Raw genomic sequence first — 20,976 nt, 5'->3', positions numbered from 1 at the left:
TCTTAGATATGAACCCAGGCAGTATGGCTATAAAACCCACACTCTTAACCACTGTACAATTCTTATATACTACCTTAATTACCTCACTAGTTGCCCTGAGTGTACCTCTCCTGCACTTCTTCAGGATCAGGTGTCCACTTATTCCTTGAACCCAAATGAGCTCTGAACTACAATATATAAATTGTATGGTTTTGAAGTCCAACAATAACATGGTAGAACAGATACATGTTGTTTTTGGCTGCCCAGAATCTATCTCCCCCTTTTTGGTAACATCTGAATATCTTTTAAAGAACCACTTCCTCTCCCATTTAAACATGTGCTTTGGTTAAGGCTATCTCCATTCCAGTTGAGGATGAGGCAAGTACTGCCTCTCACTGTTCAGTGACTGGTTTAGGGGTGCACATATAACCCATGCTGGGCCAATAAGAGTCCTCTCCAGGACTTTGCTTGAGCTGTCTAGAAAGAGGTCATGTGTTCCTCTCTGGAATCCTGAGTCTCAAGAATTATGTAAGTCTGGAATTGCCTGGGAGCAATCACCCACCATGAAGATATCTCCTGCTTGAGAATGAAACCATCACAAAGGAAGTCAAGCCAAGAACAAGTGTCATGATGACATTCTTGGAAATCTAGATCCAGCTGCGCCTAAAACCAACTTACCCTTTTCCTTCCAAGTACATGAGCCAATAAAATCCTTTTCCTTTTATTCATTTGGGTTAGGTCCTGTTTCTTGCAAGTGAAAGTTCTTACATATATGATTAATGCATTTAGTGTAAAATGGACCTCTGTACCTGTAGGCAGAGTAACAGCCCTCTAAAAGATGTCCATGTCCTAATCCCTGTAACCTGGGACCATGTCACCTAACATGAGAGAGGGGAAGTACGGCTGCAGTTAGAATTAAGGTTGCTAATCAGGTGACCTGAAAACAGGGAGATTATCCTGGGTGGGCACAATGTAATCATGGGGTCCTTAAAAGAGGGAGGCAGAAGAAAAAATCAGACTGATGCCATGTGACAAGGACTGAGTGCACTGTTGCTGGCTTTGAAGGAACCATGAAGGAAGGAGACCACAAGTTTGAGAATGCAGGCAGCCTCTAGAAGGTGGAAGAGGCAGGGAAATGGATTTTCCTCTAGAGTCTCCAGAAAGGAAAGCAGCTTTGCCAACACCTTGATTATAGTGCAGTGAAACCATGTCAGACTTCTGCCCCACAGAACTGTAATAAAATAAACGTGTGCTTTAGTCACTAAATTTGTGGTGATTTGTTAGAACAGCAACAGAAAACTAATATAGAACCTAAAATGTCTAATGAGTTGGCTATAAAATACAGAGACCTTGACTGGCACTATGCCTCATCTGGTACATGGCATATGCTAAGGCAAAACAGCCCCTCCACTGCCACTCTGCTCTGCCAGCTGCAATGATTTACATTTCCTTTGAGGAGGGGGATAACCCCACAGGCCTGCGTATAATGCCAGGTAGACCCTCAATCAGTCAGTCTTTCTTTGTCTTCTAGGACTTTCTTTCTTGTCTTCTAGGATTCCCTGTCATAAGGTTTTTAAATGCTTTCATTAGAGCCTAAAATTGCTCTTTCCTAATTCGGGATGCTCATCCATCCCCTTCATTTTATGATGACCTTCTTCCAAGATTTGTCTTAAAAGCTAAAAAAAAAAAAAAAAAAAGATACAAGTTTAGGACCCAATAAAAACTCAGTGAGCATTTTGGCAAGAGAGAAAGAAAAATAAGCAAAAACATCTGTTTTCCAAGATTTTGAAAACAAGCTTCTGGGCCTAGTGTTCCTGTCCGGATGGCAAATAAAGAACGGTTTGAAAGAGTCCAAGCACACCCAAGTAGCTGGTGCAACAAGAGGCTCTGGTTTCTCTGTCATAGCCTGTTTGTGGGCAGTCAGCCGCTGGAAGCCCAGGACATCCCAGAGGCTCTAGAAAGTCAATGGAGCAGGAGATAATTTTTTCATTCCAGTTTTCTCTCATAGAAATTTCTCTTGGAAACCCACAACCCTATTCCCCCAATGAAATGCTCAGTTTTATAAGTGCTCTGTAAAAGATTAAGGCAAGCCCATGGTCTAGAGATATCCCAAAATTCATTTGCTTAATGTTAAGCTTGTGACAAAATCCAGAAGTTTCCAAATTAAGGATAAAATTTAAAAAGGTCTGGCTTTTATTTAGACTGAACCCCATATGTGTGTGTAAGAAGGCGGGAAGAAAGATGGGGGGAGAGGGGGAGAAAAAGAGGGGAAGCGTATGAGAGGGGGAGAGAGAAAGGTTAAGTTATAAGGAAGGAACATTTATCAAGTGCTGTGATGCCTTACATTGGTGTTTTACATGGAATGTCAAATTTAATTCCCCAGGAAAACACTGTGAGCTAGATATTATTATCTCTATTTTTAGGTATAAAGTATGAATATCAGTGATATCAAATAGTTTGTCCATGTTGCCAGGACTAGTAAATAATGGAATCGAGACTGAAACCCAGAACTACTAGTTCCAAAGCCTGCATTCTTTCCTTATGTAACGCTGAACTAAAACATTCTAGCTTGATTTTAGTTTGGCTGATCTGTATAGTTTCCCAGGCTGTGTACTATACAACTCCAGGGTATGCCATAGAATTGTGTGATAGTTAATCATAGTAAAAACGTGTGGCTTCCACAAGGTCATTACGGTCTTTCTGGGGTGCTCTTCATTTTCCTCATTACTCCAGGTAAGGTTTTTCCTACAAAACAGTACACAGGCATTGGGAAAGCAGCCCTGTCATGGGTCCCAGAATTATCCCAGCATGGGGTTTAGAGAAGTTAGGAGAGCTGCATGTTAATTCTCATTCTGGCATCAACTCACTAACTAACTTGGACCTTCCATAAGAGAAGGACCCATCATTGGGCCAGTTTCCTCATTTATGGAATGAATGAGTGGGTGGACTCAATTACTGGATTCAAGCTTACTTTCAAGTGATATCTTTTGCAGAAGCCCATTGCACAAAGCAGGTAAATGCAGAGGTGCTGTTGTTGCAGGATGGGATGGAAAAAAGGAAGTCAGAGCCTAGCTCACTCGCCCCCTCCTCCTCTAATTCATCTTTATGCCCCCCCCCCACACACACACACATACCTTTGAGTCAACCTGGCAAAACCTGGCACTCACTCTCTCGAGTTCTAAAAATCCTAATATGCTATTATTCTGTGCAGATTATCAATGTTCTAAGTAAGTACTCTGAATTGCTGTCAGTGAATTAACTTGACTGCCTGGGAGGGACCAAGTCCAGTGTGGAAGAAATCTGCACAGAGCAGAGACTGAATGTGTCAGCATCAATGAATGATGCTTTACCCAGTTGAGTTTAAACCTGAAACACAAAACCCCAGCAGTGATCCCATCAGGGTTTCACTGGAAAATATGTGTACAGCCAACCTCCAGAGCTCCACAATGGGTTTTGTACTGTAGCAATGGGGGGTGAGAGGGGGAAGGAGGAGGGAGGGAACCAAGAGAACAATGTCTATTGCCTCAGCCAAGGACTTAACAATTAGCTGTGACTAACAAATACCACATGGGAACCAACTTGTAAGAAAATGTCCACAAAGCACCCTACTGCCAGTGGGCCAGTCCGAGACTCCAACCCACCCGTTCATAGAGAGGGATTAGAAAACCCTGGAAGGAAGGGGAGCAACTCCTTCAGCTTGAAGCCACTGGACAACGGACTCAGATGGATGGAAGTTGGGGATGCTTTCAAGCTCCCTCCCTCTTGCACTCTAAAATGAGAGTCCCGTGGCCTCTTTAGGCTGAGATCCCAGGAGCAGGCAGTGAGGGAGTTAAAACGCAGGCAGGACTCATTCCAAACAATGTCAATACAAAACTGGTTTTCTATATTGAAGCAGGTTGGGATGAAACTGCCGCAAAGGTCATCTGTGTTTGCAGTACACAATGTGGTCGAGCAGGCAGCAGGGAGTTGCTGGACCATAAATCTGAGAGGCGGACAGGTAAATGGCTATCTACCCTGCCCCACCCCAAACTTCAGTGGGGGCTGGGCGTGCCCCGGGAAGGTAGGATTTGGAAATATGAAGTCGGTGCTTGCTTTGCTCAGGTGGGCCTTCAGGTTCACAGCCGTGGTGTTGATCAGAGTCCATAAATACCCAACGGACTGGTCCTGGGGAGGCTGTGCCAGAGACTCAGGACTCTTTTGTTAATGAGATCTCCGGAGAGCTGCCCACAGAGATTACTGCTTGGAAGTCCTGGGGTGGACTCCACTGGGGATTCCGCACACAGCTGTGGAGAGGAAAGAGCTGCCATCCTAGCTGTGTCACTTAGACCCTGACAAACAAAGTCAATCATTGTTGCTTTTGAAGCAGAGGTCAAGAGCATGGATTATGGAATCACACCCATGTTCAAATTCTGGGTCTGCCACTTACTGGTTTCTCTGAGCCTCAGTTTCCTCCTTTCTCAAATGGAAAACACAATGTCTGCCTATGTGGATAAAGTGAGATGACTTATGTAAAATCTTTGGCTGAAGACTGGCACAGAATAAGTGCTAATGTGCAGTTTTAAATTTACATATGATCTAGAGTAGCTTTTTACAGGTATGTATGTATACAGACAAGCGTGCATGCACAGTTGCTAATCCTATCGTTTTTCTCTCTAGAATTTCCCAAGCAAGAGCACATCAAACCATGGACCCTCTGCTCCAGGCTTTTGAAAAATCCCCTATGACTACATATCACTAGATGGCCAGACAGAAAGTGATTTCCTCTGGCTGATTACTTATTAAAAGGCACTTCCTCAGTTCACTTTTGAGTGGAAGTTTTTCTTCGAGGCACTCACTCGCTTGCTTGCTTGCTCACTCTGTCTTGCATAGGCAATTCTGAAGAATGTGAGAGCACAGGGCAAAACACTTAATCAAAGCTGCTTTGCCAGCTAGTACAGGTGGTTAGATTTTGACAAGATCTTAAATTGGGGAAGTTCAGGGAAGAGGTTACATTGAGTCCTTGGAATATTTATAATAGGGAGCTTGGAAAGGTTCCCTGGAAGAATCTACAAGCTACTAATTAATGCCACCACCATTAAGCAAAACTCACATACCGAGAACTAGTTTTCACATACACTTTCTTTCCTAAATGGTGGCCCTCCAGAATTTCAGCCTTCCTCATGCCTGGCACTCACAGCCCACCATCGGCTCCTTTCTGACTGTACATCACACTGGGTCCGAGAGAAGCTAATTTAACCAGCGCTGGTTAAAATCACACCGCACTTCATAGCGCCTTTCACATGCCATCAAGCTGTCACGATAACTCTTGATCTCTGGCTCACCTGACAGCTCAGCCCTCCCTTGACTGCAAAGCTTCCCATCAGTTAGAAACAGCAGTTACCCTGGCACCAGATGTGTCATCCTGAATATCCAGATGAAAGGCAGATACCTGCCTGGCTCCCTGCTCTGTGCCTCGCTTCCTCTTCTTAGCTCTGGATTTTGTTTAAGAAGCCAGCCACCTCTCCAGATTCCTCTACGTGGCAGCCTGGAAGTTACTCTTTGTGCAATTAAAAAGATGTCTTGCAATAGCCTGCGGAGCAACTTCACACCTTGTGCAGAAAAGAGACACACACACCAATTGACAATGCCAGGGGAGGGTGGGAAAACTTAACTTCAGGGCAAGATTTACCCCCCCCTGAGCAGCTGCCTGGGAAGACTTCCTGGCCCAAAGCAGTGGCCCACCTGCAGCCAAAGGGCATGCCACCTTCTCCCTCACCAGCTGTCTAGTTCTTTCTCTTTACTACGACACTGCAGCTTGGTCTTCAGTTAAGAGGTCCTTGGGATGAAAAGAGATCTGTGTTGATAAAAGGCAGGCCTGGGTGAATAACGTGGTCTGTGTGCTGTGAACAGGAAAGGAACAAATCATACCTGAGGTAGTCACCTGGGGCCCATGAGCTCCTTACCCAGACTGCTGAAAGCAAGGCAGCACATGCTGCAGTCTTTACAAATACACCAACTGTGTTTTTTGTAACTAATAAGGAAGATGTATTAGAATTAAGCTGCTGTTAGACATTTTCCTCCCCACCCTCCCCCCACTGGAAGGGTGGCTTTGTAAGCTGAGTTTGCTTCAGGAACCAGGGGAGAAAAACCAATCACTATGACCTGTTTTCAAACTTGGTGTGCTCTGAATTATTAAAAATGTTACAGGGTCTGCCCAGCCCTCCTATAGCACAGCTGCCTCTAATTTTACAAACAAATATGTAGCAGGAAGAGCAAGATTTTGAATCATTTCCTTCCCACAGGACAATGATTGGGACTATGTCCATCCATCATGCAAAGAGAGCCTGACCTGGCAGAGAAAAAGCCCGTGGCAGAACTTCGATCTTGGTGGGCAGGTCAAGCAGATCTTGGTCATGCTCCGGTGCCTACACAAGTGGCTCTTTGTTTTGTAGGTCGAGGAAATCAGAGGACCGGGCACCAGGGAGCGCTCAGTTTGAAGTAGGGCCAGGCCTGCTCAGACTCAGCATCCTGGCTAGAGGGAGGTGGCTGAACTGAGCCGCCTGGAAGTCTAACCCCAGGCAGGCAGACTTACTCAAAGACTGAAGTCGCGACACCCGTCATCCAAGTTTTGAAAGCAAAAGGGAGGCTTGACGGATAGAGTGAAGGAGAAGTAATGAAAAGAAGCATCCCCTTCTTTTTATTTAAAGGTTTCTGAATGCCCAGTATGTACCAGGCACTGAGCTTGGCCATGGGGAGACTCAGATAGGGAGCCAAGCCCGTCTTTGTGAAGTGCATAGTTACTGAGTTGAAAACCCAGTGAGGTGGTGCTCAGTAAGATGCTTCCAGGGACTTATATTCATTCAACAGACACGACCTTGAGGCCAGATAGGAGTCAGATTCTGGCAAGGCAGATCATGGGAATATAAGATTGAACACAGTTTCCAGGACAAAGCCACAGACAAACATTTTTGCAGGTAAAGTCTTCCTGGGCTGAAGTCTTTAAACTCTGCCCTTCTTTCTAGGTAACCCAATTTCAGGCTCTGGGAAACATCAGACTGATCTGAAAGTTAACCCAGCACTTCCAAGCACAAAGTGGGCCCCCAGGCCAGGAGGTAACCTGGGGCATATTTGGTAGGTCTTTTGTCTGGGGAGGTCTCCTCATATTTCCTTCTGTGCACTCTCTAATAAGGCTCTGCAGCTCAAACCAGGGCCATAAAACACAAAACCACGTCCAGTCTGATCCTGAGAGGGCAGCATGTGTCACATGCCCGGCTGGCTCCAAAGCACAGGACGAAGAGGACAGGGGAGGAGGCAAGAAGACTGCCAAGGACTCGGGAGACTCGGCAGAGAGCACCCCTTCCGCACCCCACACCCCGTCCTACCCTTTAGACATGGTACCGAAACCCAAGCATCCAGGTAGCAAGTATTTTTCTAACTTAAATCTCCCAAGATTAAGTAGGACAAGGAGGAAAGGCGAGTTTGGGATTGGCTGGATTTTGTTAAGTTATACAGAGAACTCTCAAGAATTTAACAGATGGGAATTGATGAAATCTCTGTTCCCAGAAGATAATACAAAATGTTATTAGGCTTGGTTTGCTTTAGAATGTATTTGTGTGAGTGCATGTTAGCGCCAATTTATATTGCTAATGCTGATTTCCTTTGTATAGTATAATACTGATAAACTGGGACACCAATGGGACATGTGTGCACTGTTAAGAATATCCGCCACCTAAAAATACATCCAAAGAGAATAATAAGTGGACAATAAAATGCAGCCATTAAGCATGTAACAACATAAACAATGTGCCATGAAGTTCAATGACTTCAGTCCTGTTTACTACTGCCCAGTATCTGCCACAGAGCAGCTACTTAAGTATTGGTGAGTAGAACTGAATTAAGGAGTGTTTACAAAATTTCAAAAGAAAACGTGTGTTTCTTGATTGTCAGTGGAAAAGCAAAGTATTAACATGTCTATCAGTTATATAAAAAATGCTTAGGAAAAAAAGAAACAGACTAACGTGTTAACAGTTATCTCAGTATGGGGAGTTAGGGGTGCTTTTTCTTTCTTTTTATCTGTCTCTATTATCTACCTTTTCTAGAATGAACTTACATTATTTGGAAAGAAAAAAAATTATTCAATATAAAAATCTCCAAATGGCTAACTGCAAATGGAAACTCTACCCTGACAGCAAAAGGGTTTCTCCGGTGGGATGGAAACACTGGTGAATTTGGGAGATTCTTGCTTGTAAACTGATGTAGGGCCTGCTTTCTTTCTCTCCCCTCCCCCTTCCTTTTGCAGGAATAGAAAGGCATCCTCAGCAACTAGAATCTTTCATCATTCACTCAACTAATTCAACACATTTACTGAGAATCTACTAGGAGCCAGGCATTATATATATATATATATGTACAATTATATGTATATGCACAGTACATATAACTGTATGTATTCCAAATTATGTCCACATTTATTAGGTCATGATAACAATGAAGAGATGGGCAAGGTATTGGTTTTAGAGAATACAAAAATAGGGTTTGTCACTTGCCCAAGGCCACCTACCGCTGAGCTGGAATGATAGAAATTTGTCATACAGTAGTTATGAAAACAGAATTAGAAGGCAGAAGAAGGGCCTGGGCTCAAATCCCAACTGTGCTTTCTACTAGCAATGTGACCTTGGTAAGTTCATCTGTCTCATCTCAGTTTTCTCTTCTATAAAATGGAGATGATAATACCAACCTGTAGGTTTGTTTTGAGGATTAAATGTGATAATACATGCAATGCATTCAGCAGCATGTAGGCTCCATATAAAGAATTAAATGGTAGCTCTTTTTTGTCATTATCATTGTGAATGTTAACATTGTAAGTATTAACATCATCTCTCGGCTTTTGTTTGCTAATTTATCTTCTTCACATCACCACAAAATTTACCTTCTATTTCTCAGATTAAGAATGTGGATACCAAAGAATCAAGTGGATTCATACCAAACAATGGGTGATAACGTTTAGATATTGGTGGCATCAGTTTCGAATAACGGAAAGAGTGCTGACCTGCAAGTCAGACAAGGGCCCAGTCCTAGTTCTTCCAAATCACTTGCTCTCTAACTTTGAGCAAGTCACTTAACCTCTCTGAACTCCCGTTTCCTTAACTCTGAAGTGGGGATAATAATTCCTATGAAACTTGCAAGGTTGTCAAACAAATGCTTGTATAAGTAAGTTGTAAATAACAGGAAAACGTCACCTGATGAAGTCTCCTAATTCCCATTCACTGGTTGTCTGTGTTGCCTATTTGTGCTGTTTGCAAAGCTTCTTCCAGGAATTGGAATAAGTGACAAGTAGGTCAGATGTAAGTTAAAGTGTTGGCCCCATTTATCTACGATTTTGGCTCTAAAAGAGTAGTTTCGGTCCAGACCGATTTAGTAAAGTGAGAAAGCTGTGACTGCAAACTGGCAGTACACACAATCAGAAGAATGAGTGAAAAGCTTAAGTTGCCCCTTCAATTCAGAGGTTAAAGCAAGCAGACAGACTGGGGTGTCTCCTGCACTGTGTGCCAGCCAACCATATATTATTAATTGGGCTCAGCAAACATTATTGAGCACCTTCCACTGCAAAGCACTTGCCAGGCACTCCAGGGAGATCTAAATACAATGCAAAACAATGTCCAACCCTGTTTACCAACCTGCCATCTGGTTGGGATAACAAGACAGTCACAGGCAAAACTGTTCTCTTTCTCTCCTATCTCTTCCCATTAAAATTCTACTGAGCTCTCAAGGAGCAAGTCATAATTATATCTTCCCTGAGAATCTTTCCCCAATCCCCTTAGTCCTTTGTTTAATCCTCACTTGTGGAACCGATCATACTCTACATTATTTTACCAGCTTGTGAGTTTTTTGGGTTTTGTTTTTTTAATTTATATCCCACCTCATTTCAAGAAGCATTTGAGTCAAAGCTGTAGTGTGGGTGTGTCTATCTTGCCCACTGGATTGTGTGCCATGTCCTATTTATCTTGGTGTCCTCCAAATCGAGCATAATGACATAACAGAGGTCAAGAAAATATTAATAATCATGAAAAATAGCCAGATAGTTTATATATGCATCACAGAAAATGATCCAGATAATACACGTGATTGGAAGTTTGGATGGGGCAAGACACACTAAGTAACAGTTTTTAAAAATCAAAGGCCATTTAAAAATACTGGATTGCATGTATCATAGGCCCTATTGTACAATTAATAGCTACTAGGTGGCTACTAAGCACTTGAAATGCAGCTTGTTTGAATTGGGCTGTGCTGAAATAGGTGTGAAACACACTCCAAGATTTGGGTTACTTCATACAAAAAAAAAAGAATGTAAAAATAAAACCAATTTTTTAAATGACTACATGTTTAAATACTAACGTTTTGGATGTATTGGGTTAAATTAAATATATTATTAAAACAAATTTTACATTTTAAAACTTTTTAGTGTGGTTACCAGGAAATTTAAAACCATATGTGGTTCATATCAGTATGTATACCAGACAGGTTGTCACAGTTCATACAATTTTGTACCCTGATTTGCTAATACCCGTTTAGAGATTATATCCTAAGGAAATAACCCAAAAAGAAGTAAAACTGTTAATGCACAGAGTTTTTCACTATAGCTGAGAAATACTGAAAACAATTATAACCTAAACTCTGCATAAAATAAGGAATGGTTAAGAAAATTACCATTATTGGAATATCCAATAAAACATACACTATGGAAACATTAATTACTAAGCAATACAGACATTCCGTATGATGAAATATTGTTTGAAAAAGTCACCCCCAGTGCACCCTGCACTATGTATGTGAATCTACATGATACCTGTGTGTAGGTATGTTCATTCATTCACTCATCAAACATTTACTGAACTCTTACCATATACAAGTATTTGTATAGAGGGAAGATTGCAAGTGAACATGAAAGTGGATAGGCACATGGCCAGCTAAATAGACGAATGGGTGAGAAGTGGAAATATATACAAGGTGAGAGGGCCACATGTGGGAGGTTACACCTAAACTGGCTTGGTTGAGCCATGTCTGGTGGAAATGCGAAGAAATACAAGAAAGCTATCCTTTTGGTCAAGGGGAAGGTATGGGTTTTCCCTTGGATTCCCAAGCTTTAATTTTATAATATGAATTTTTATAATAAAAAGGGCTGCTGAGAGACCACCCTCTGACTGAAGAAGGGCACTATCGCGCTACACGCTGCCTCTGGCACAGAGCAGCTGCCTTGTGCACCTCGGTGGTGGCTCAATGAGGAACCGCAAAGCCCCTAACAGCGCAGCTCTGCAGGCAGACCAGGCTCTGAAGTAGCGCTAATACCTTCTCTGGAGGTGTGGACTTTGGCAAGTGGCTGCACCTCTCCGAGTCTCAGGTTGTCCATCTCTTAAGATGAAGATCAGAGTATTATCTGCTTTGTTGGATACATTGTCAAGTACATTCAAGGAACTAATTCAGGGAAAGTTTTTAGCCAAGTGTCTGGTACATAAGCATTAAATAAATGTTGCCTTTATTAATTATTATTATTAAGATTAGAACAGCATGATCCATAATTGATTAATACTAAAGGAGAAGGGTGGAATCCACCTGCAAACTACAATACGTTTGAGTTGTACCAGGTCACTTACTTTCAGTTTCTAGAATCTTTCCAAGCAACTGAATTTACTCAACCAAGGTTTCTTTTTCTTTGTTTTGTTAATGCCTTAAAGGATGTTGAAATTATAAAGGTTCCAGATAATGTGATATTGAAATAATTTAGCCAGAAGAATTAGATATTAATTTGCTGTCTCACTCAGCAGCGTAACTCTTATAAAAGCCTGGCTGCCCTCTCATTTCAAATTTCACTTTCCCTTTTTCAGGTGTTACACATTTGGTTCCGATCTACTTAAAAGTCAGAATATTAAACACAATTTATCAATCTCCAGGTGACCTCTCATTAGTCAAAAACAAAACCGGGTCAATTGTTTTGTTGAGTTGCTGATGAATTCAAGAAATCTTTAAAAGAAACATTTCATTTTTTCTGATACTTGGTTCCTGCTTCTCCCCTTATTTCTAAGAAAGCCTGCAGGAAAGCAGACTCTGTTTTATAAATAGAGCATTATTCAAGGTTTTCTAGAGGTGTCTGCTAAAAATAAAGAGGATTATAGTTTACTTCTCCATAGCTTTCAAAACAAAACAAAAAAGCCTGAGCTTAACTGAAAGTGTTATATTTCATTTTTGAAAGGTGTCTTTATGTGAGCTGGGCCTGATTTCATGAAATGAAATTCCCCAGAAATTACATTTCCAATGTTTATACAAGGTGTGCCCATGTAAGTAATGACACCATAGTGTTTTTGGTTTTTCTTCCAACACACGCAGTAGTATGGATTCATCCGAAGTATATATTTCCATTGTATTAAGATACTTACACGACTCCAATTCCTCTTTGAAAATTGCTTACTTTGAGAAGCACAATAATCATTTGGATGTTTAAGTCCAGGTTATTTGCTCCCAAATGAAAAGCATAACTTGGAAATTGAACCCATCAATCCCAGGTTTAGAAACTTTGTTTCTGAATTGACTGGTTGCAATTTGTGAAGTGTCAAGGTATGGAAACAATGCTAGGTTCTTAGGCTAGGCCCAGGGAGCCAACCTAATTCATACGATAACTGACAAACAAGGAAAATGAGAATGATTAAAGCCTCATCGGTGCCTAGAGCAATATGAACATGCAAAGAGGCCTTAGGAGTTTCAACTTGAGATGATGCCGGCCGGGCATGCAACTCTCCTTGCCCTGTTGTTATAGTGACTCCCCAATCTCCAGTACAATGCTGGCTCTAAAGGCCAGGGGGAGGGACTAAGAGTTGGAGAAAGCAGAAATGAAGTTTCTAGAGTATTTTTCTAGGGCAGTTTTTCCCAAACAATGTCCAGTAGAGCTTATCTGCTGGGACTGCTCTGGATCAAAACGGGTTCTGTAGTTAATTTGTGTGAGAAATGCTATTGCCTCTCCAACTTGGGTTGGGCTTATATACATGAAGTTATTTAATGCTTGCAACACCTCTTTGAGATAGATTCCATGATTAATCTCATTTTATAGAAGAGGAAATTGAAACACAGAGATGTTCAAGATTTCCAAAGTCAGAGAGAAACCTGTGTTTAATCACCATGCCAAAATAAACCGTGAAAACAAATCTTGAAACTCACGGTGAAACACTGTCCAAAGAGCAGGTCTAGGTCCATATGACCCCATCACCACCCTTCTTTTCTTATGTTGGTCGCTTTCTCTCATGTCCCAAGGCCATGGGTCTTCTTGAGACTGGATTTGGAAATTTTCTAATGGTTATAAGAGTCCCTCTTTTGCTACAGGGAAAGACAAGGTCCAAGCATGGTTCTTTTTTAAACAATGCTGAAAAGAGATTCATCCACAATTTGGAGGAAATCAGGTTTAGTTTATCCAAGAATATTAATTTCTTATTGCTGTTGTAACAAATTACCACGAAGTTTGCTTAAACCAATACAACTCTATTATCTTTCAGTTCTAGAGATCAGAAGACGAAAATCAGTCTCACAAGGTATTGCCTCGGCTGGTTCCTTCTGGAGGCTATAGGTGAGAATCCATTTCCTTGACTTTTACAGCTTCTAGAGGCTTCCAGAGGCCACCTGCTCTCTTTGCTTCAAGGCCCCACAAACTCTAACCTCTGCTTTTGTGATCACATCTCCTCTTAGTCAGGCCCTCCTCCTGCCTTCCTCCTATAAGGACCCTTGTGATTACTTTATAATCCAGGACAATCTCCTCATCTCAAAATCCTTAACTTAATCACACCTGCAAAGTTGCTTTTGTCACATCAGGTGACACACTGACAGGTTGCATGGATTATGACTGGACATGTTTGGGACACCATTATTCTCCCTGACATGCCTGGACATTGAGCAGCTGGTGAGCTGAAGAGGAGGAGGCAAGGGATTTGGAATTGATGGGCAGGGTGGATAGTGGAGGAGCTGGAGATTCCCCAGCAGCATAGAAGGCAGGGGGAGGAGACAAGGTCATTACGCTTCTCTCCCTTCCCCAACTGCTCCTTTTACCATGACCAGCACAGCTACCACAGACCCCTAAACAGCAGAGGTGAGGTGTAAAAGGAGGTGGGGCTGTGCTCCTGAAACATTGGGGGTTCACCCCAGAGGGCAGGGTTCTACGGTGGGCACACCCAAACTGAGAGATGACCCTGGTTTATTATCCTGGAGCAATACTTTACCTTAAAGACACTGCAATATTTTAAAACTCTATTTCTATATTAATACAAGCTCAGGTAAATTTCTGGTTCTGCATAAAAAAAAAACAGTACTTTTTTTTTCTTTCTTTTATTTTATGTTATTTTATTTTTAAAGAAGCTTAATTTTTTAAAAAGCTTTAGAAAAACAGTACTTTTTTTAGCCTTCAGGATTGTCAAAGTGCATGGAAACAACACAATCTACCATGAGTGGTAAGAGGGATGTTTAAATTAGTGAAAACCTACTTTATACTAGATCAGTGTCTGGCATATAGGAAACTCTCAACAAGGGAGAACTTTATTTTGTTGTTACTCCACCATCAGCAAAACAATGACAATAGGCATAATAGCTACCTGCAAGGAGCACTTACTCCACCAGGGGCTTCTAGTACATTAGCTCCTTTTAGCCTTTCAACAACCCTGAGATACGAATACATATTTTCTCTGTTTTACAGATGATAAACAAGGCATGCAGTGCTTAAATCATCTGATCTGGGTCACACATCAGAGTGGGAAATCTGGAATCCAAACTGAGATCTGTTTGCTCCCAGAGCCTACAGGTGCAGCATTTCTATTTCTCCTTTAAATTTGCCATCCAGTTTCCTCTAAGGCTAGCAGAGTGTGTTAGAATCATAAATTAAATCAAAATTAGCACAGTTTCTGAGTGAGTTCCTAAGGAGCTCTTGTTTCTATGTTTTGTGAGTGATTAATTCTGCAAAAAAAAAAAATTCTGCTTATTTCCTTGTTGGTGCCAATGTTTTTAGAAAGTAAGAAGATCAGAATTATGTTTTCTGGAAAATGGGTTATTGCTGCATTTTACTACCCTTGTCACCTTTTTATTCTCTGCCTGGTGGCATATCATCTCCAATGTGAAATGGCAACAGCTTCTGACTAGTCAAATACCTTCTTCCTAAGCAGTTGTAATGAACAGTATTGAGTGTCATCTGGTTTTTTCAACAATTGAAAATTTCTAAGAGCCAGATTTTTGAAGGCTCTGCCTAAAATAGAAAATGCTGAATCAGTGGCAACGATGTTCAAACAGAGATGATACGTTTGGAAGAATACCTAAAACACACACTAAGCTTATGCCATTTCTGAGGATTCCAGCTAAGCATATGATGGGGAGACAGAAAAACCTATTTATTTCCTAGAACCTTCACAAAGGTGAAGAACAGGCAAGCTTGTAAGTCCATGTGCAGTGGCAGACTCTCGGCAACACAGCCTGACTTCCCATCATTCACATCTCTTGCCTAGACTGGAATCTCGGTCAGTTTTGTAGGACAGAGTAACTGGGGACTTGAATTTCCAGCTCTGCCTCTCCCAACAACTGTCAAATCCACCATATTAATCCAAGTTGGTTAAACCAATAAGCAGCAGAGCTGGGATTTGGTCTCATGTCAGACTGTCTGTAACCTTCATATTCTTTCCCCCTAAGAAGATGCAGGAGAAAAGAGCTCAGGAAAGCATGCTCAGTTTAGCAGCAAAGAGAAAGTAGGAACAGGAACCAAGAGACCTGGGTTTTAAACCTGCCTCTGAATTATCAACAGTTGTGTCACCTTAGGTAAGTTACTAAACACTTTTGTGTATCAGTTTCTTCCTCTGTGCCTCAGTGGGTAGAGTGATGAGATGGAATTTTTTATACAGAAATCTATACTGTGGTAGATTGAATCAGGTACCCCAATGAAAGTTAAGCTCTTAGTTCCTGTGGGTGTAAACCCATTTGTAAATAGGACCCTGTGAAGATGTATTATCAGGGTGTGGACACATTTGTGAATAGGATATTCTAAGATCCTATTTAGGTGTGGCCAAACTGAAACAGGGTCAGCATGGAAGGCTGAAATCAGAGAGAGAGATGCGAAGAAAAGAGAAGTCAGTGGAAATCAGAAGTTGCAATAGAGCTTGCCATTTGACAGGAGGCAGAGATGCAAGCCAAAGGACTCCAAAGATTGTCACAAACTGGCATCAGAACACCACAGACTTTGGGGCAAAAGCATGGTCTTGCCATTGCCTCAGTTTTGGACTTCTAGCCTCCCAAACAGTGAGCCAATTAAAGCCCTGTTGTTAAGCCAACCAGTGTATAGCATTTGTCATAGCAGCTCTGGCAAACTAAGACTGACAATATAATCCATCGATGAGTGATGACAGAGCTTCCATCCACGCCATGTTAAATAAATTACTCATTTATTTTCTTTAGTATCTGTCTTACTCTCTAGAATAGGGGTCCTTAACCATTTTTCTTTCAAGGATCCCTTTGCCAGTCAGGTGAAATTAATACTACTGTAATTTATTCATTGCATACATTCATAAGTGAAGGAAATGCTAGATTTCAGTTAGAGGCCAGGGAAAATAAAGATAACAAGTAGATTTTTTTTTCAATTCAAGCTCACAGATCCCCTGAAATCTTTCCACAGACCCTCCCATTGATCCCTGGTTAAGAACCCCTGCTCTAGAATGTAAACTCTAGGAAGAGAGACATTTGTGTAACTCTTTTTTTTTTCTTTTTAAATGAATGGTTTTCAGTATTGGTTTTCTTTAAAGATTTATTTATTTTTATTTCTCTCCCCTTCCCGGCCCGCCAACCCCCAGTTGTCTGTAGTCGGTGTCAATTCGCTGTGTGTTCTTCTCTGTCTGCTTGTATTCTTGTCAGTGGCATCAGGAATCTGTGTCTCTTTTTATTGCATCATCTTGCTGTGTCAGCTCTCTGTGTGTGCAGCACCATTCCTGGGCAGGCTGCACTTTTTTCGCGCTGGGCAGCTCTCCTTACTGGGCACTCCTTGTACGTGGGGGACACCCCTGCATGGCACGGCACTCCTTGAATGTATCAGCGCTGCGTGTGGGCCAGCTCATCACATGGGTCAGAAGGCCCTGGGTTTGAACCCTGGACCTCCCATGTGGTAGGTGAACGTTCTATCCATTGAGCCAAATCCGCTTCCCTGTCTCTTTTGTTTACTGCTGTGTTTTCAACAGTTTGCCTGCCACTTATTAAATTAGGCACTTGATGAATATTTATGGATGCAAAAACAATGTCTGGAGAGGCAGTAGTGTATAATGTAGTGGTTTTAAAACTTTAGAGTGCATCAGGATCACTTGAAAGGCACATTCCAATGTTTCAGATTCAGTACTTCTAAGATGAGGCCTGAAAATGTGCATTTCTAACAAGTTCCTAGGTGATGCTGATGCTGCTAGCCCTGGGACCACTATTTGAGAACCACTGGCATAGTGGTTAAGAGCGTGGCTTCTGTGGGAGACTTCCATAATCAAAATCCTGGCTCTTAGCTTACTTTACCTCTCTGTGAATCAGCTTTCTCATGTGTAAAAATATAGATAATAAAAGCATCTATCTCAAAAAGTTCATGCATGTTAAACACTTTGAACAAGCCTGATATTTCATAAATTTTACTTATTATTATTATTATTGTGGGATTTTTCTCTCCTGCTTTGATGATTTATGGGGTATATCTATATTAGTTCATTAAACAAAAAAAAGAGTATATAATTCAGAAATCCTGGACCTCACCCCCCTCATTACTCCAGACACTGCTGGGGCTCACATTCTTTTCCATTCAGGTCTATATAGATTCAGGCCTTGGCTAAGTAACATAAGAGATTTCTCTCTTCAGTACATGTAACTTTAGGCTTTTAGGGTAAGTACCTACATTTTCCAAATCAGGCAACATTTAAGCTTCAGCGATAAATAACATCACCTCCTGCCTAGGGAGGATGGCTGTGAAGGTTATTCTCAGGTTGGTCAAGGTCATGATGAATATTATTACGTCTCTGATACCACCTGGGATAGTCGTGGGAGGTGCAGAGAGCTTCCTCTATTTAAGCTGAAGGAAATGAGCAGTGAAACAAATTAAAACAACAATCAGATTTAAATGGCCTCTATCAGGAAATTAACTTTAATGGATATTGTCATCACCAGGCCTACCTCAGAGATGCTGGGCTCACAGCCTTGAGATGCAATAAAAAACCTAGGACCTGCACACTGAGTTATCCACCCACAACTCAGAATGGATTTTCTTTTTACTGCCTTATGTTTGCTTTAATATGTTCCTTTCCCTGTTCATTCAGGCTTTTCTATGATTCTATTAAACGGATTACATACCCTAGAGAATGTGCAATACAATCTTACCTGAGAAAGAAGATCAAATGGAGACTGAGAGATGGATTCCCTTGTTTTGTCACTGATTCTTATATGAGATTTGAAAGCTTCTCTTATCTCCATCAAACTCCAGAAATGATGAGGGGGTGTGCAAGGCGGCTATGTTTTGTTTCTAAGTCCTTTTCTTACAGGAAAATAACCTGTGCTATTATTTAAAGCATGGTTTACATGAGCTGGCACTCTTCTGAATCCACACTTACTCAAATACTAGATCGAGTCTATATCCAACCTTTCAGTCCCCAGATGATCTACGTGTGACTTTCCTCCTTCATTCATTGCTCCTCTCAATTCTGAGCACTGAAATTTAGGCCTGGGATTCAGCTTTCATTATTAGGTGGATAGAGGTAATCTGACTTCACTAGAGAATTCCCAGACTTGTCAACAAAATGAATCTCTGGGGTCAAGGAGCACGGAACCAATCTGATGGGGCCTGGTCAACCCAACCCCGTTCAACTAATAGCAGCACATGATGATTAACAGCATGGACTCCAGAGCCAGACAACTAGGACTGCATCCTTGTTCTTCCACTTACTAGCTGGGTGAACTCTGGCAAACTTTTATTCCTCAGTTTCTTCATCTCTGTAATGGGGATAATAATAGTTCTTTCCCATCAAGGGGTTATCATGAATTTGCAGTTAGTTAAACTATGCAAAACACTTAGAACAGTGCCTTGCACACATTAGGTTCTAAGTATTTGTGAAATAAATATAATGCATTGAGCCCTACTCTGTGTCAGAGATAGTAACTAAGAGATGGCTCTTATTCTCAAGGAGTTCATGGTCTTATAAGGGACTTATACTTAAGATGAATTAAATAGTTAAGTGGATGTGCACTGATGAACTCTAGTTAGAGGGTAATTTTAACAGTTTCCATTTATTGAACATCTATTATGTGTTAGGGGCTTTCAACTACGTCTTCTATATAATCCCCATAAGAGTCCTGCAAAATATGTACAGTCTCAGGTTACTGGTGTGGAATCTGAGACTAAGAAAATTTAATTTATTGACCAAAGGGTTACTGCCAAGTGACCAAGCTGGGATTTGGTCACAGAGATGCCTAATTTCAAAGTGCTTTCCCCTGACAGGATAAATAGTCAAGAAGCTCCACTCAGGAAAGCATAGGCAATGTATCCCCAGTGTAAACAGGTGGGGTCAGAGGGCAGGAGACCTGGTTTTTTATGTTTTTGGTTTAACCCATAGACAACTGTGTGACCTCAGAAAATTACCAAACTCTGCTGTGTTCCAGTTTCTTCCAGTGAAAGATGGTACAAATTGATATCCTATTCACACTGAATTATCTGCCATCCTATCTTTAAGTTTTTATCATGTAGTCCTATCTCCTTAGCCAGATTGCAGACTCTTAAGACAGAGAAAGCATCTCCCCCTTTCCTTGTATTCCCATAACACTTTTTCCAGTGTTAGACACAGAGAAGGAACACACTAGCCTAAATAGTTATCAAGGAACAGTTCTCCAGTGAGGAAGAAAGATTTAAGTAGAAAGAGACATATTATGCTCAAGGAGTACACAGAAGGATATAAGGTTTGGTGATACAAGACAAGTGGGACTTAAAACAATACGAATTGGGAACAGAATGGTGTCTGGTTCTGAAGTTTTCCATGTTCAGATAAACTCAGGTTAGACCCCTATAATGCCAGATTCCAAAAAGAATAAAACCTCCAAACCTCTAAAGATTTGCCAATCACTAATTATATGGCAATTATTCTATTTAGAGCTTTTGCTAATGAGATCTGGGAAGTATCTTAATTACCCAAAATTATGAAAATAATTTCAAACTTGACTCTAGGGCTAGTTTTACTCCACTTAGGAAGAGAAATATAAATGAATGTACATGGGGTTATTTTTTATTAAGAAATAGTCTGCATGTACTGGAACTCTAGGCTCAGATGTTTCCGGTTGTACACCCAACCCTTTAATGTTTGACATTTCAGACACACTTGCAGCATTACTACATTGTTCAATGACTGCGAGTGGATTTTGGTAATTTCAAGCAAAAGTCAATCTCTTTGAATTGTGGTGCCCGCCCTGGAAATCCCAGTCACAGCTGAGCAAGGAGAAGGTGAACAAACCTCTGTGCTCAAAGTAGGGGCCTGGGGCAAAGAACTTAGAGTAGAGAAGTAGAGACTAGAAGAGGGAATGGTAAACTCCTTAGAAAAATACATGCTTTTCCTTGTGAATTACCTCCTATAGCCCAAGCAAAAGGGACTTTCTTCAGGAAATACCTTTGTCATTTATAACCTGTTTTTGTGATGTCATAAGGGAAGGGAGTTTAGTATGATTGTTAAGAGCACAGCTTGGTGCTGGATTTTTGATCCTACTCATTAACTATATTGCCTTAAGCAAGTTAACTTCATTTCTCTGTGTTGCAGTTTCTTAATGTATAAATTGGGATAATAATTGTATTAATCCCACAGGGTTAATCAGAGCTAATATATGTAAAGTCTTTAGCATACTATAGACCTGGGGTTGGCAGATAATGGCCTATGGGCCAAATTCAGTCTGTCACCTACCTTTGTAAGTCACATTTTATTGGGACAGAGCCATATCCATTTGTTGACATCCTGT

General features: G+C 41.3%; 1 protein-coding gene and 1 long non-coding RNA gene across 10 annotated transcripts in view; one reads left to right on the top strand and one right to left on the bottom strand.

Moving 5' to 3' along the window:
* Window positions 1-20,976, bottom strand: part of MPPED2 (metallophosphoesterase domain containing 2) — a 182,501-nt gene that overhangs the window by 9,178 nt on the left and 152,347 nt on the right. The gene's annotated exons all lie outside the window — the stretch shown is intronic.
* Window positions 3,846-4,780, top strand: LOC139439847 (uncharacterized). The gene is made up of 2 exons (XR_011649928.1): window positions 3,846-3,976; window positions 4,636-4,780. It is a non-coding gene; the product is annotated as an uncharacterized lncRNA (long non-coding RNA).

The sequence above is a fragment of the Dasypus novemcinctus genome, chromosome 10 (assembly GCF_030445035.2).
Source record: "Dasypus novemcinctus isolate mDasNov1 chromosome 10, mDasNov1.1.hap2, whole genome shotgun sequence".
In the NCBI taxonomy this organism is placed as follows: Eukaryota; Metazoa; Chordata; class Mammalia; order Cingulata; family Dasypodidae; genus Dasypus; species Dasypus novemcinctus.
Note: the sequence above shows the minus strand (reverse complement) of the source record. Positions and strands in the feature narration are given on the sequence as shown.